We start from the raw sequence: 14,516 nt of genomic DNA on the forward strand, positions 1-14,516 counted from the left end.
ATGGCAGAAAGGCTCCTGGAATAGACGGAATACCTGTAGAATTACTGCGCAGTGCAGGTGAGGAAGCGATTGATAGATTATACAAACTGGTGTGTAATATTTATGAAAATGGGGAATTTCCATCAGACTTCAAAAAAAGTGTTGTAGTTATGATACCAAAGAAAGCAGGGGCAGATAAATGTGAAGAATACAGAACAATTAGTTTAACTAGTCATGCATCAAAAATCTAAACTAGAATTTTATACAGAAGAATTGAGAGGAGAGTGGAAGAAGTGTTAGGAGAAGACCGATTTGGTTTCAGGAAAAGTATAGGGACAAGGGAAGCAATTTTAGGCCTCAGATTAATAGTAGAAGGAAGATTAAAGAAAAACAAACCAACATACTTGGCGTTTATAGACCTAGAAAAGGCTTTCGATAACGTAGATTGGAATAAAATGTTCAGCATTTTAAAAAAATTAGGGTTCAAATACACAGATAGAAGAACAATTGCTAACATGTACAGGAACCAAACAGCAACACTAACAATTGAAGAATATAAGAAAGAAGCCCTAATAAGAAAGGGAGTCCGACAAGGATGTTCCCTATCGCCGTTACTTTTTAATCTTTACATGGAACTAGCAGTTAATGATGTTAAAGAACAATTTAGATTCGGAGTAACAGTACAAGGTGAAAAGATAAAGATGCTACAATTTGCTGATGATATAGTAATTCTAGCCGAGAGTAAAAAGGATTTAGAAGAAACAATGAACGGCATAGATGAAGTCCTACGCAAAAACTATCGCATGAAAATAAACAAGAACAAAACAAAAGTAATGAAATGTAGTAGAAATAACAAAGATGGACCGCTGAATGTGAAAATAGGAGGAGAAAAGATTATGGAGGTAGAAGAATTTTGTTATTTGGGGAGTAGAATTACTAAAGATGGACGAAGCAGGAGCGATATAAAATGCCGAATAGCACAAGCTAAACGAGCCTTCAGTAAGAAATATAATTTGTTTACATCAAAAATTAATTTAAATGTCAGGAAAAGATTTTTGAAAGTGTATGTTTGGAGTGTCGCTTTATATGGAAGTGAAACTTGGACAATCGGAGTATCTGAGAAGAAAAGATTAGAAGCTTTTGAAATGCGGTGCTATAGGAGAATGTTAAAAATCAGATGGGTGGATAAAGTGACAAATGAAGAGGTATTGCGGCAAATAGATGAAGAAAGTAGCATTTGGAAAAATATAGTTAAAAGAAGAGACAGACTTATAGGCCACATACTAAGGCGTCCTGGAATAGTCGCTTTAATATTGGAAGGACAGGTAGAAGGGAAAAATTGTGTAGGCAGGCCACGTTTGGAGTATGTAAAACAAATTGTTGGGGATGTAGGATGTAGAGGGTATACTGAAATGAAACGACTAGCACTAGATAGGGAATCTTGGAGAGCTGCATCAAACAAGTCAAATGACTGAAGACAAAAAAAAAAAAAAAAAAAATTAAAATTAAAACACAGTTAATGGCTATTTACGGAAAAAGTTATAAAACTTTACCTAACGCTGAGCTAGTTTTCATCTTTGATCATTTTAACTTTTCCAAAAAAAATCTTTGCATAAAGCGAAAGCTTGCTCAAACTCAGGTAACATTTTTGTAACTTTTATCTTAAATATTAGTGTACTATAGTAAATTTAAAAACTTCTTTATGAAAATAAATAGGTTAAATTTTCAAAACTTATCATTAAAGAGATGTCTGTCAGTCCTTAGGCACTTTCAAACTAAAATTAAAAAATATTCATGATTTTGTATTATTTTACTTTGATTAATGTTTTAACAGTAATATATAATGTATATATATTTGTATATATATATATATATATATATATACAAATAAAGTTTTAATTCTTTGTATATATATATATATATATATATATATATATATATATAGTTTTAATTCTTATATAAGAATGAACTTTATATAAATAACTTTATATAAATATATATATATATATACAAAGAATTAAAACTTTATTTCTGATCACAAACTGAATAATGAAATTTTGTTTTCAAAAATGTAAAATATGAATTATAACTGTAATGCAGCTAGTTATGCTGCAGTTTGGAAAAGTTTGCGCTAACAAATACGTTTATGAAAACATCAAATTTTATTACCATCAGCCAATGATCAGATGCAAAAATATATATGATTTTTATTTACCTATTTTTCACATGTTATTACTACTGAATCACTGCAATAATAATAAATCTAAAAAAAGGAAAGATTTTTATATGGTTTAAGGATAACAAAATTGCTATTTCATCTTTTAATACTTAGAAAACAAGTACATCATTACAAAATAAGCTTGTTTTGCATATCTGAAGGCAAAAAATAAAATGCAGTAAAGTTTTTTGAAAATTTTCTTTTAATTTTAGGTTTTAATGAAGGAGGTATTAGATTTAAAGAAAACTTTACTTAAGCAAATTTGTTAAGTTAAACATATATATATATATATCTAAAGAAAATTCATATATTTCAGAAATATATTCAGAAATTTCATATATTATATAAAGAAAAAGAGGATTTTGTTTGTTCGGGATAAACAAAAAAACTACCTGATCAATCACAACCAAATTTTTACCCGTGTTTCGTGGTATAACTGAGAAGATTTTTAAATATATTTCATCTTTGAAAAAAAATATACATATGTAATAGTGATTTGGTGCTTGAAGCACTAACTTTAATGAATTGTGAACCGAGTGTCTATCAATGTGCTAGCGGGGTTTGAACTGAATGATTATGAATATCTAAAAAGCAACTTCTAAATTTTTTAAAATTCCCAAGTTTCAAGGATTAAAATGGATTTTTGCATTTTTTTTTGAAGCACTGTTATTTTTTTAATTTCTTGGTAACAAATGAAGAAATCAACCTGATTTTTAGTGAGCGTAATCTTCATATCAATAAATCAATTTCTAGATTTTTGATAATTGACCTTGAAAGGGGATGAAGAAAGATAAAAAAAAAAATTGTACAATGCTTGTAAATTTTCCCAATCCCTATTATAGTAAATTAAATATTTAGTAGATTTTGGCAAGCAGATACTCTTCAGATAAATATTTAAAAACTATTTTGGGGTTTTTTTAACTCCAATTTTTTTAAGGAGTGGAAAGGTATACGGCACTGTGGCTCAACTGACACTACCACTGCCACCATTACTGTGTGTGTGACTGGCTCCATCTGCCTCCAGTTACTTGATTAAAAAACATAAAACAAAGCGAGTGACTGCTACGGAAAATGCAAGTAACCAAATAGCACGGGCAAAGCTGTGATGGGGAGCTAGTATATATTTAGGTCCAATATATAGTCGATCCAGAAAGCCGCATGGAATATCTGGAGACTTCTGGAATATTCATACGTAAATAACGTTAAATTATGTTTTATCTGTTGAAAGTAATTCCTTGATTTCACCTTTTCTTCAAAATAATGTTGAAATTACTTTTAATATTCTTTATGCTTTAATAGAGAAAAGTAATTTAATCGTAATTGAAATTTCTGATCGGTTTAGTTACAAATCTTGAATTAGATATTGTTTTCAATCGGTAAGAATCTAATTCTTAGCTGATCAAATAAAAAGAGATCGGTATTTATTTTTACTGATCTGTAGTTTATTATGCATCACTTAATGCATTTCTTAATGACTGAATTATTTATTTATTATTTTCTATTATGTCACTTCAAGTAAAACTCTTAAAACACAACAACCATAATGTTACTGTTAGTCTCTGTACTCTTCTAGTTTAATTTTTCTCAACGGTAGTTCTAGTGTGAATAACTGATTTATAAATTATCAAAAGATTACAGAGGCTATTTGGAAAGTAACTTCTGAATCGTTATTAAAAAAACATAATCTATTACATCCTATAACTACTTTTCTAAATAATTGCTATCCAAATTAAGGCACTTGTCATATCTATAAAGAAATTTTTGAATATCCTTGTAATAAAACTCTGCCACCAAATATCGATTAACATATATCCAAATGATCAAAAATAGTAAAATAAAATTGCATTATTAAAAAAAAAAATTACAATTAAACAACCGATGATAAAAAACAAACTTTTACTTTTTATAATTATTTATTTAAATAATATTTAGAATATCTATTATACATAGTTACTTAAACTGATCTACTGTTTGTAAGAAATTAAGTAATCACACCAAGATAAGCAAGTCTTTACCTTACCTTAATATGAGTATATTCATTCATTTTTGAATGCAAATTATGTTAATGTCACCGATGAAAATTAAACACTGAGGTTACAAAGGGGCCGATTCACATTTTCTTGGCAGCAAACAATTAGGAAAAAGTAATTAATTTCTCTTTTTTTCTTTATTTTTTACGAATGAAATGTAAATAAAAACTGCCAATTTGAATTTCTAGATCAAAAAAATTTGTCAGTTGAATTTTAATATCATCAATTCCTGTCTTCATTCTCATTCCTATCTCATCCTTTTTTTAAAGTTGAGATCATTCAGATGATAAAAAATACATCTGGAGTTTGAAATATTTATACGTATACTGGTAGATTTTACAGACAAGTATCAGTATAGACCATAGCAAATCAGTGACCGTATAATGTAGGCTAACATATGAGTTTTTTCAGGATTAGGGGTAAAACTTACTCCTACTTTTGTCTGAAAATATTATTCATATTAAATAATAATTAACAAAGTCATATAAATGCAGTTAAGTTTCAAAAGTTCTTAAAAAGATAATTATCTGACTTTTTTAACATAAGAATTTAGCAATAGGATATATGTATGTAATAAATTACAATAAAACAAAAGTAGAACTACAGACATGACTTATTGAGGTTACAAGTCGCATTCAAAAAAAGTAATTGTTTTTTTAAATTCTTGTTAGGATACAATGGTTGTTGCAAATATTTCATCAATTCTGTTTGATCAAGAGTTTTGGGGTGATCCATCATAATTTCGTCCAGAAAGATTCATTAAGGATGGAAAACTTAATGTTCCAGACAGATTTCTTCCGTTTGGATTTGGTAAGAAATGTTTAATTTTTAATAAATAGCAAAGTGATAATTAAATAAATACTATTAAATTTACTTATTTCATAATTTAAAATCAGTTTAATTTTGGCTCCGCTGAGGGATGTAAGTAAAAACTTAAGTGCGTTTCCAGAAGGTCTTTCTGGAATTACGTAAAAAGGTGAATCACAAAGTTCTCCCAGGACTTTCATAACCTATTCTACTTGTGAAAATAATGGATAAAGTTCATATATCCTAAAATTCTTTGTTTGTAAGTTATTGCTGGTGAAAGATTTCGCTCAGATTTCAACTACCTCGGTGAAATGAGGTCATACTGAAATTTTTAGGATGTTAATTAGGGAGCAGAATTAGTGACTGATTTCTTACAGTTTTTGAACTGAAAAATATGCAGTAGTTTTTTAAATCAGGGGTGAAAACCAATATATTGGGGTAAAACCCTGTCTTTTTTGTTTAAGTACAATAACTTAAATGGGTAATAAACAGATAAAACTTATGAACAAAACTTGTAGGGAATTTAACTTTGAACAAAATGGTGTAAGATAAGTTGAATAAAACAAAGAAAATTTACAAAAATTCAAATTTTATTTAGAAACAGTGCACTAGACAAAAGTGCATTATACAGGGTCCGGCATATAAACCTGACGATTTTTGAGGGATAATAATTAAACTGTGTTTCGTACTATTAAAACGTTTAACATAACAAATTAAGATCAATTTTTGCAATTTATAGTGAATTACTAAGATTGATTTTTTTATTTTAATATTATGTCTTCCAAATGTTTTCCATTACTCCTTACACACTCACTTAACCTCATTCTAAAATTTGACATTGCTCGCTCAATCATCACTTGTGGAAATACTTCAATTTCTCGTTGAATGGCCTCCTTGAGTTCTGCGATTGACTGTGGTCGACTACTGAAGACTTTATGTTTGAGATACCCCCATAGAGAAAAATCACAAACAGCCAGATCATGTGAACGCTCTGGCCAAGGAATGTCGCCAAATCGGGAAATCAAACGTCCAGGAAAGGTTTCTCGCAGAACATCCATTGCGATTGTCGCCGTATGGGCGGTGGCACCATTCTGTTGAAACCAAATTTCATGTCCTTGAAGGTCATTCGGTTTCGATCGCAGAAATGCATTCAACATGTTTACGTATCGATGAGATGTTACTGTTACTCTGCGATCTAACTCCTCAAAAAAACATGAGCCGATTATGCCGAACTTTGAAACCGCACACCACACTGTAACATATTGACTGTGACGTGGTTTTTTACGAATTTGCCGTGAATTATGCGAAGCCCAATAACGGTAATTTTGTTTATTCACAAATCCTGACAGATGAAAATGCGCCTCGTCACTTAAAAGAATAACGGCATCTTGGTGGACATTTTCGAGGATGACCTCGCAAGCTGCTTTGCGAGACGCCCAATCATTTGCATTAAGTTGCTGCGCTAATATCATCTATATGTATGAAATTTCAGGTCAACATGAAGAATTCGTCGTAAGCGTCGATCAGAAATGGCTAGCGCAGCAGCATCTCGCTGCTGAACCTCGTGGAGACCGCGTAACAGCTAACCTTACAGCATTAATGTTTTCAGGCGTTCTCACAGCCAGTTTTCGTCCTGTCGGTTTCATTTTTAAAGCAGACGATGTGTTCCTAAAATTCTTCATCCACAACAATATCGTATTCCTACTAGGAACAGACGCGTGTCGATTTAAATTGAAATGTCTGCGAAATAAACGCTGTGTTACAATAACAGAGTCATTATTTTTAATATAGGCTTCGATCACAAACGCTCATTGTTCACCCGACCACGACATACTGGTTACTGAAATAGCATGAATAGACCTGTCGATGTACAACATTCCTGCCTTCTCATTGACAGTGGTGCCAACATAACAATTACTACAAAATCGTCAGATTTATGTGCCGGACCCTGTACATACCAATTTATAATAAATGTCCAAAAATTAGCCAACCATGTTCAACAGGATTTTGCCACGGTTCTGTACTGCTTTTGTTGCTCTTTTTAGATCTTCAAGGCTGTCCAGTGTGGACAATTAATTCTTCACATGAATGTATATTTTATGCAATATTTTTCAACCATCCCCAGACGCAAAAATCTAAAGGTATAAATTAAATATGTATATATATTTATTTGTGTTTAGGAAAATCACATTTCACAATGCAAAATGTGATTTTCTTGTTACACATGTATTTTTTTATGCTTTTTTTTTAAATTTATGTTATGTTTTTTCATGACAAAATTGTAATCAGAATTGACATTTATGCCTTCACTAATTCAAAAACATCAACTAACAATTTTTTCCATGATTAACTTACATTTATTTATCAGCTGTACTTTCACGTGAACACAGTAAGCTTTTTATTGTATAAGTTTGATTTATATAAAAAATTTGTCATAGGGATTATTTTTTAAGCAATAGCTAACATCATGTAATATACTTGGTTTTTTTTTACAGGTAAACACCGATGTACGGGTGAAACATTAGCAAAATCAAATGTCTTTCTATTCACGGCAACGCTTCTACAAAATTTTGAATTCAGAGTTCCACCTGGAGAAAAACCACCATCAACGATAGGTATTGATGGAGTAACACCATCACCGGGTTCATTTCATTCATATGTAACTTTAAGATCTTGATTTAATTTATATTTTTATTATAAAGTAAAAACTGTGCCGATGATTCATGACTGGACAAATTACCTCATTTCACTAACTTAATGGTAGTAAATAATGTCCATAAAATTATATTCTATAATTAGATCCAAATTATGATTATTATAGTACAGACTGCTTAATAAATAAACAGATGAGTTTCTTATAATATAATATTCATAGAATTTTCATCATCTTAAATAGTAAGCAAATCAATTTTACAATAAAAAACAATGATCACAAAAATGTATTAAGACTTATTATGATAGTTTGTAATTTTATTCATAAATGAATAAAACTATTTGCTGTACTTTTAAGAAAAAATATCTTTTAAGATAAACTTTAACTGAGAAATGTTATTTATATATAAATTATATTACTTTTTAATTTGTTAAAATAGTCCTTAATAAATAATTGTTATCAAAATGACAAACTATTTATTTAAATAAGATTTCTCATTAAAGAACCAAAAAAAAAAACCAGCTAAACCACAAAATTTCTCAAAGTACATGAACTAAAAGAATTAGGCTGTGTATGAGTTTGCAGTCCATCATAAAATCACTACAGCGGTGATTTTCAGCCTTTTAGCTCCACAACCCCAAAAAGTAAAAACAATATATAATGAATGTTTCACAACAACCAATCCGAACCGCATGAAACCTAGTTAAAATTATTTAGCTGCATTGATAGCGATGAGTATGAACATGCATGTATGAAGTGTACAAACATGAGCAATTTACAGATTCCAAATTGATGTGTACATGCTCCTTGTAATGTGGTCTGCTTGCATAATATTTGCTGTAAGTGTCATGTTCAAACATGCATATACGGTACGTTTAAACACATCATGCTCTCAGGAGTATAAAAAGAGGTGTAAGGGATTACAGAATGTCAGTTTAGTTTTGAAAACAAAGTGTGTATTTGATGTCTTTATTTAAGTTTTTAAAAGTTTAATTTCATTTAAGATAATAATAATTGAGTTTTTTTAGTGTGGTCAAATGGTGTAACTGTTTTTCTTTTTTTTTTCAATTAGATTTGTATCCAAAATGGATAGATTTATGAAAAAAATGAAGTGAGCCATCTACATCCAGTGAATCGATCGGTAAAAAGACAATGTTATACAATGACGGTTATTTAAATTACGGTTTTACCTCACTGGATGGAAAGCCGCAGTACATTTTTTGCTTTCAAGTCCTCTCTGGTGAAAGCATGAAGCCATCAAAATTAATTCATTACTTGAAAACTAAGCATCCAGTTCATAAAAGCAAACGCTTGAAATTTTTCAAAATAAATTACATACTTTGAGAAATCAACCGATCCAATCCCCCCAAAATCAGCTGTGAAGTAAAATGTCAAGATGACATACAATTAATTTCACATTCAGCAAAGATACATCTACAAATTTTCAACAGAAGACTTTAGTAAAAAAGTAGAGGAAATGGCTATGAAGAAGAAAATGGATTCAGGAAGAATTGGAAAAATATGAGTAAGAATTGGAAGAAAATGGAAGGAAAGAATTTAGCTAATAAGAAATGGGTAAGTGTTTATAAATCATCAAAAGAATAAGTATGGAAAAGTATTCAACTCTGTCAAATGAAAAAAGCTTATGGAAGTATTACACAGCTGAAGACTAGATTAGAAGACAGACTTAATTAAAGAATTGTTTCTCAATCAGAAAACAGCTATGAAAACAATGGATTAAACTGCTTTTATCTAAGAAGAGAGGAAGGCAAGGAGATTGGGTCTATCCCCAACCTCGCTTAACATGAATGTAAAGGGTAAGATCAAAATACTGTAAAAGAGGATGAAGGTACCAGTGTTGGAGAAAGAAAAATAAATTATGTAAGGTGTACAGAGGACACGTTAATTTTGGGGATGAACCATATTGTTTTCAACAGATTATTTTACAATTAAAAAATAACATGTCAGAATGTGGTATGAAAAGAGGGGGTTAAAAAGCAAAATGTAATGATAATAAGAAACAAAAAAAACAGAGAGGTATACCATCCCCCAAATCCTGTATAAACTTATACAAGGATCTATCCTTAGTTGTGGTTAATTTTGGAGTTATCTCTTAACATGGTACCAGAGTACCTTTTCTGTTTTGTTTGTTCTATTCTTTATCCTTTTGTAAGAACAATCATTGGCTTAAGAGCAACAAGAGCCCGAGTGCTCTCCAACCACGTAAATTTAAACCAATATTTGTTTCAGTTCCGCCTGGCAACTGATGAGCTACGAGGAGGTCCAGTCGAACGAACACATGATGTTCGACTGCCCAGCTCTTGGGGGGGCCAGAACTCAGGCCACCCTGGAACTTAGAGGTCAATGGGAAAATTGGCCACTCACAAGCGGCAAGTCAATGTGGCAAGAGCTGCATTGTCAAACAGTGTGAGAGTTCCTTGATGTGTTGCTTTGTTTAACTGACATCAGTAGTTTACCTAAGGGAAAATACTCCTACCGCACTGCTGTAGAAAGCTAACCGAGAAATATGGCTGGCTACCAGCCAGATTAAGGCTCCAAGTGCTTTAATGGTGGGCAGGTACTTTCTGGCATTCACTGGCGTAGGCATGGCAGCGAATTGCTGTCTTTGACAAGATAAATTTAATTATATATATATATGTTTTAGTAGTTGATGGGGTGCACCTACCCATTTTGGTGATATATGAAAAGTGGGCGGTGGGACACGCAAGCGAATGGTGTATGATACCACGCTTATTCCACTCACACTTTTAGGTTAGCTCTAGGAGCTAGTTAGGACACTGGTCGCTAAACTGTTTCGAGGCTCAGTAGCCGTTTGTGGCACAGACATTCGGTCTTATGCTTTGGGGCAACTGAATGGGGTGGTGGCAGGAGAAATGCCAAGCAAACCAAAACATGAAATGTTTCAATGGATGGGCTCAAAACACATCCTGTACATTTTTAATTATATAAGATTAATTTGAATTGCATAAATAATCAAATAAAATTTCAAAAAGCTTTTTATACAGATTTTCTAGTTATAAAATTAATTAATATAAGTGTATATGATGTTTTATGCAGATAAAAGTAGAAAATGGGTCAACTCAATATTTTGAAAACATTACTTTTGTAAATTATGTTGACATCCATAAAAATTATAATACAATTTTTTAAATATGACAGGGGATTTTCAAAAAGGTTTATAATTATACTTAATTGTATTTTATAATTTTTGGTTATATGATGGTGGCTGAATATAAATATTAATAATGAGATAAATTTAAAACAGAGAATAGTATGTGAATAATTTCTTTTGTTTTTTTTTTTGGGGGGGTGGTAAAAAACGCTTGTTTGTTATAATCATCTGGAATAAAAATATAAGAGAAAAAAACATAACTAAAAATGATAAAATTAAACAAACACAACTAATATAATAGCTAAAATATATTATAACAAAAAAAAACAACCTAAAACTAGACTAAAACCAAAATAATAGAAATAAAAACTAAAACTTATAACATACTAACTAATAACAAAGATAAACTATCACAAAAAATTAAATTTATTCAAAAAGAAACAAAAAAAAATTTAAACAAACATAAATAAAATTTAACAAAGTTCGAGAGAGGTGTAAAGGACCCTTCTCAGATAACAGAATAAAAAACTATCATAAAAAATAAGTTAAAAGATAAAACAACTATATTAAAAAACTCTTCACAATACAAAATATGTACATAAAATATTAAATTTTATGCATAATACTAATATGTCATAACAATAGAAACAGGTGATCTAAAATTTCCTTGTTATTGACCAGAATTCAACAAATGTTTATGGGCAATTTAAATTTATGACACAAGGCCGCATAACCATATGCAATCCACAAGGATGTGGTGTACAATTAAGTGGCAGTCATATCTTACACAAAGTGGTGCATTTTCTGCTGACATCAGGTACCATGAGTAGCTCTCCTATGTCCTACCTGCAATCAGCAGAGGACCACTTCCTCTGGGTGAATTTTCCTGTGGGAAGTGTCCCATGGCAACACAGAATCTCTGATAAGTAGAAGTTTGTTGTCTATTGTAGCAATCTAGTCATCTTGTCAATTTGTGTGAAGAGTGAGTTTCACACAGTTAATAAAGACAGATGTAGTAACATGAGTAATGAAAGATGGTTGACTAAATGTGTCTTTAGCATCAGAATCTGCACATTCATTACCTAGAATTCCCACGTGGCTAGGAATCCAGCAGAAACCTACTTGTGCGTTATAAAAGTTCAACTCAGCGATTATGTTACAGATATCTAGAACGATAAAGTGTCTAGAATACAAATCTTCTAAAGCTTGGAGTGCAATACAAGAGTCGCTACAAATAAGGATATGATGGTACTTTGGGTTGATAATATTTAAAGTCTTATATATAGCTAATAGTTCAGTAGAAAATACTCTTTTAATATTAGGTAGGCCAAACATTAACATTAGGTTCGTTCATTAACCTAATGAATGAATTCATCCAAATGTGTATCCAACAGTATCATTCTGTTTCAATCCATCTGTGTCTGGGTTTATCTTGGAGAGAATATGATGAACATTTGCTGAGACGATAGGTGATGTTGATTATTTATTGTATACAGTGAGGTCAAAAATGAAATTTATAAAATTGATTTTCCACAAGGGATATGTTAGAAAAATAGGTGTGTCAAGATTTATATGGTGTAGTAAACGCTGGTTACAAATTCTCATAGGCCCTGTATAATAAAGTGGATGGTCCTCTTACTTATGTAAATAAGGATTACCAAGGACTGTATTAAAATTTGGTGATTTGTATGTGCTTTAAGACAGGCAATGATGCCCAGTCCCATCTATCCCAAAGTGATGGCTCACCACAGTCAACAAGTCAAGTATGGTTATGACAGGGCTTGATCTAAATGCACCTGTAGCAAGGAAGGAATGCATGATGTACAACATCCAGCATTTTAAGCACAGTATGGTGCGCTGAACAATAAGCAACACAACCATAATCTAAATGGAACAAACTGAGAAATAATAAAAATATAACATACTTGTATATGACTGATCGGTTCTCCAATTGGTGTTGCTAAGGACTCACAGCTATCTAAAAGTTTGGAACATTTTGTTTTTATTTGTTTGATGTGTTTGACCGACATAAGACGGCTATCAAAAAGTAAACCTAAAAACTTGGCATCAGGAGAGATTGCAATTAGCTCTCCGTTAAGAAAGACTTGTGGAATAAAAGGGTCCCACGGGAGAGAAAATTTTGTTTTCTCAAGTGAAAAGATGAAAACTTGGACCAAGCTTCAAGGCAAGATATAGTATTCTGTAGTAATCTCTCTGTGGTGACTGTTGAACGGGACGTAATACATACAAAAAAATCATTAACAAATAAAGAATACTAAACAGGTGGTTGCACACATTTAGTAATACTGTTGATGGCTATAACAAACAAGGTGGACTTAATACATTTCCTTGAGGCACTCCATTCTCAAAGGTAAAAATTGATAAAAATTCTCCAACATGAACTCGGAAAGTTCAGTCATTTAAGAAACCCCTAATAAAAGCAAGCATATTGCCCTTGACTCCCTATTCTTTACGTGTTTTAGAATATCATGTCACCAGGCCATATCATACACCTTCCTTATATCAAAGAAAATAGTGAAATGGCTCTGGGCTTAGTAGTAAGCATTTTGAATAGCTGTATGCAGTGACACTAAATGGTCAATGGAAGATCATCCTTGGTGGAAACCACATTGTTCTGGAGATAAACCCAATGTTTTTCTAAGTACCATGTAAGCTTGTGGTTCACCATTCTTTCCATCAATTTGCATAAAATGCTTGTCAAGGATATTGGGCGGTAGCTTGAGGGGCATGCCTTAACTTTACCAGGTTTAAGTAATGGTACGACAATGACTTCTGACCAGATGAGTAGGAAGACTTATGCAGAGAATAAATCACTATAAATAACAGGTGTTGTAGTGCTGCATTGGGATGGTGTGTGAGCACACACAGACAAATGTTGTCAGGTCCAGGGGAGGTGTCACATGAGTTTTTAAGTGCGTGTGGATAAATTTGGGTGTGCTGGTTAGACTGCCTAAATTTAGGAGCTAATTTTAAGGTTGACCTCTTGCTCTAGAAACTTTGCGACCAGGAGTAGTTTATTAAAAATAAAAATACATGAACTAAGTAAGTAAAGATTAATACAAATAGTCACAGCTTCCTAGATCATTACAGTTAATAACTAGTTCTTGTTTCCATCTGGCTGAGTATCTATATACTAACGGCCAGTCCTCTGAGTCCATGATTTAAAAATAAAACCGTATGGAAACATAGTATCTAAAATAAAAGGTGTACTTTTGAGATGTATTATAAATATTGTGCAATTTATGAATCAGGAACAGTTTGTTCATTTTAAGCTGAAGAATTAACAAATGACAACCTCTGATATTTTTTTTTACTTAAAACAATACAACCTCAAAACAAAACCCGTCGAGTTGGTCTAGTGGTGAACATGTCTTCACAAATCAGCTGATTTGGATGTCAAGAGTTCCAGCATTCAAGTCCTAGTTAATCAGTTACTTTTACATATTTGAATACTAGATCGTGGATACCCGTATTCTTTGGTAGTTGGGTTTCAATTAACCACACATCTCAGGAATGGTCGAACTGAGATTGTAAAGACTACACTTCATTGACACTCATACATATCATCCTCATTCATCTTCTAAAGTAATACCTGAATGGTAATTCCCAGAGGCTAAACAGGAAAAACAAAGGTATAACCTCAAAACAAAACTGTACTGCATTAATAATAAATCA

At 31.7% G+C, this 14,516-nt stretch overlaps 1 pseudogene; it reads left to right on the plus strand.

Annotated features, from left to right (window-relative positions):
• Nucleotides 1-7,839, plus strand: part of LOC142317488 (putative cytochrome P450 303a1) — a 92,489-nt pseudogene extending 84,650 nt beyond the window's left edge.
• The last annotated feature ends 6,677 nt before the right edge of the window (nt 7,840-14,516 follow it).

This window comes from Lycorma delicatula, chromosome 1 (genome assembly GCF_047948215.1).
Source record: "Lycorma delicatula isolate Av1 chromosome 1, ASM4794821v1, whole genome shotgun sequence".
Taxonomy (NCBI): Eukaryota; Metazoa; Arthropoda; class Insecta; order Hemiptera; family Fulgoridae; genus Lycorma; species Lycorma delicatula.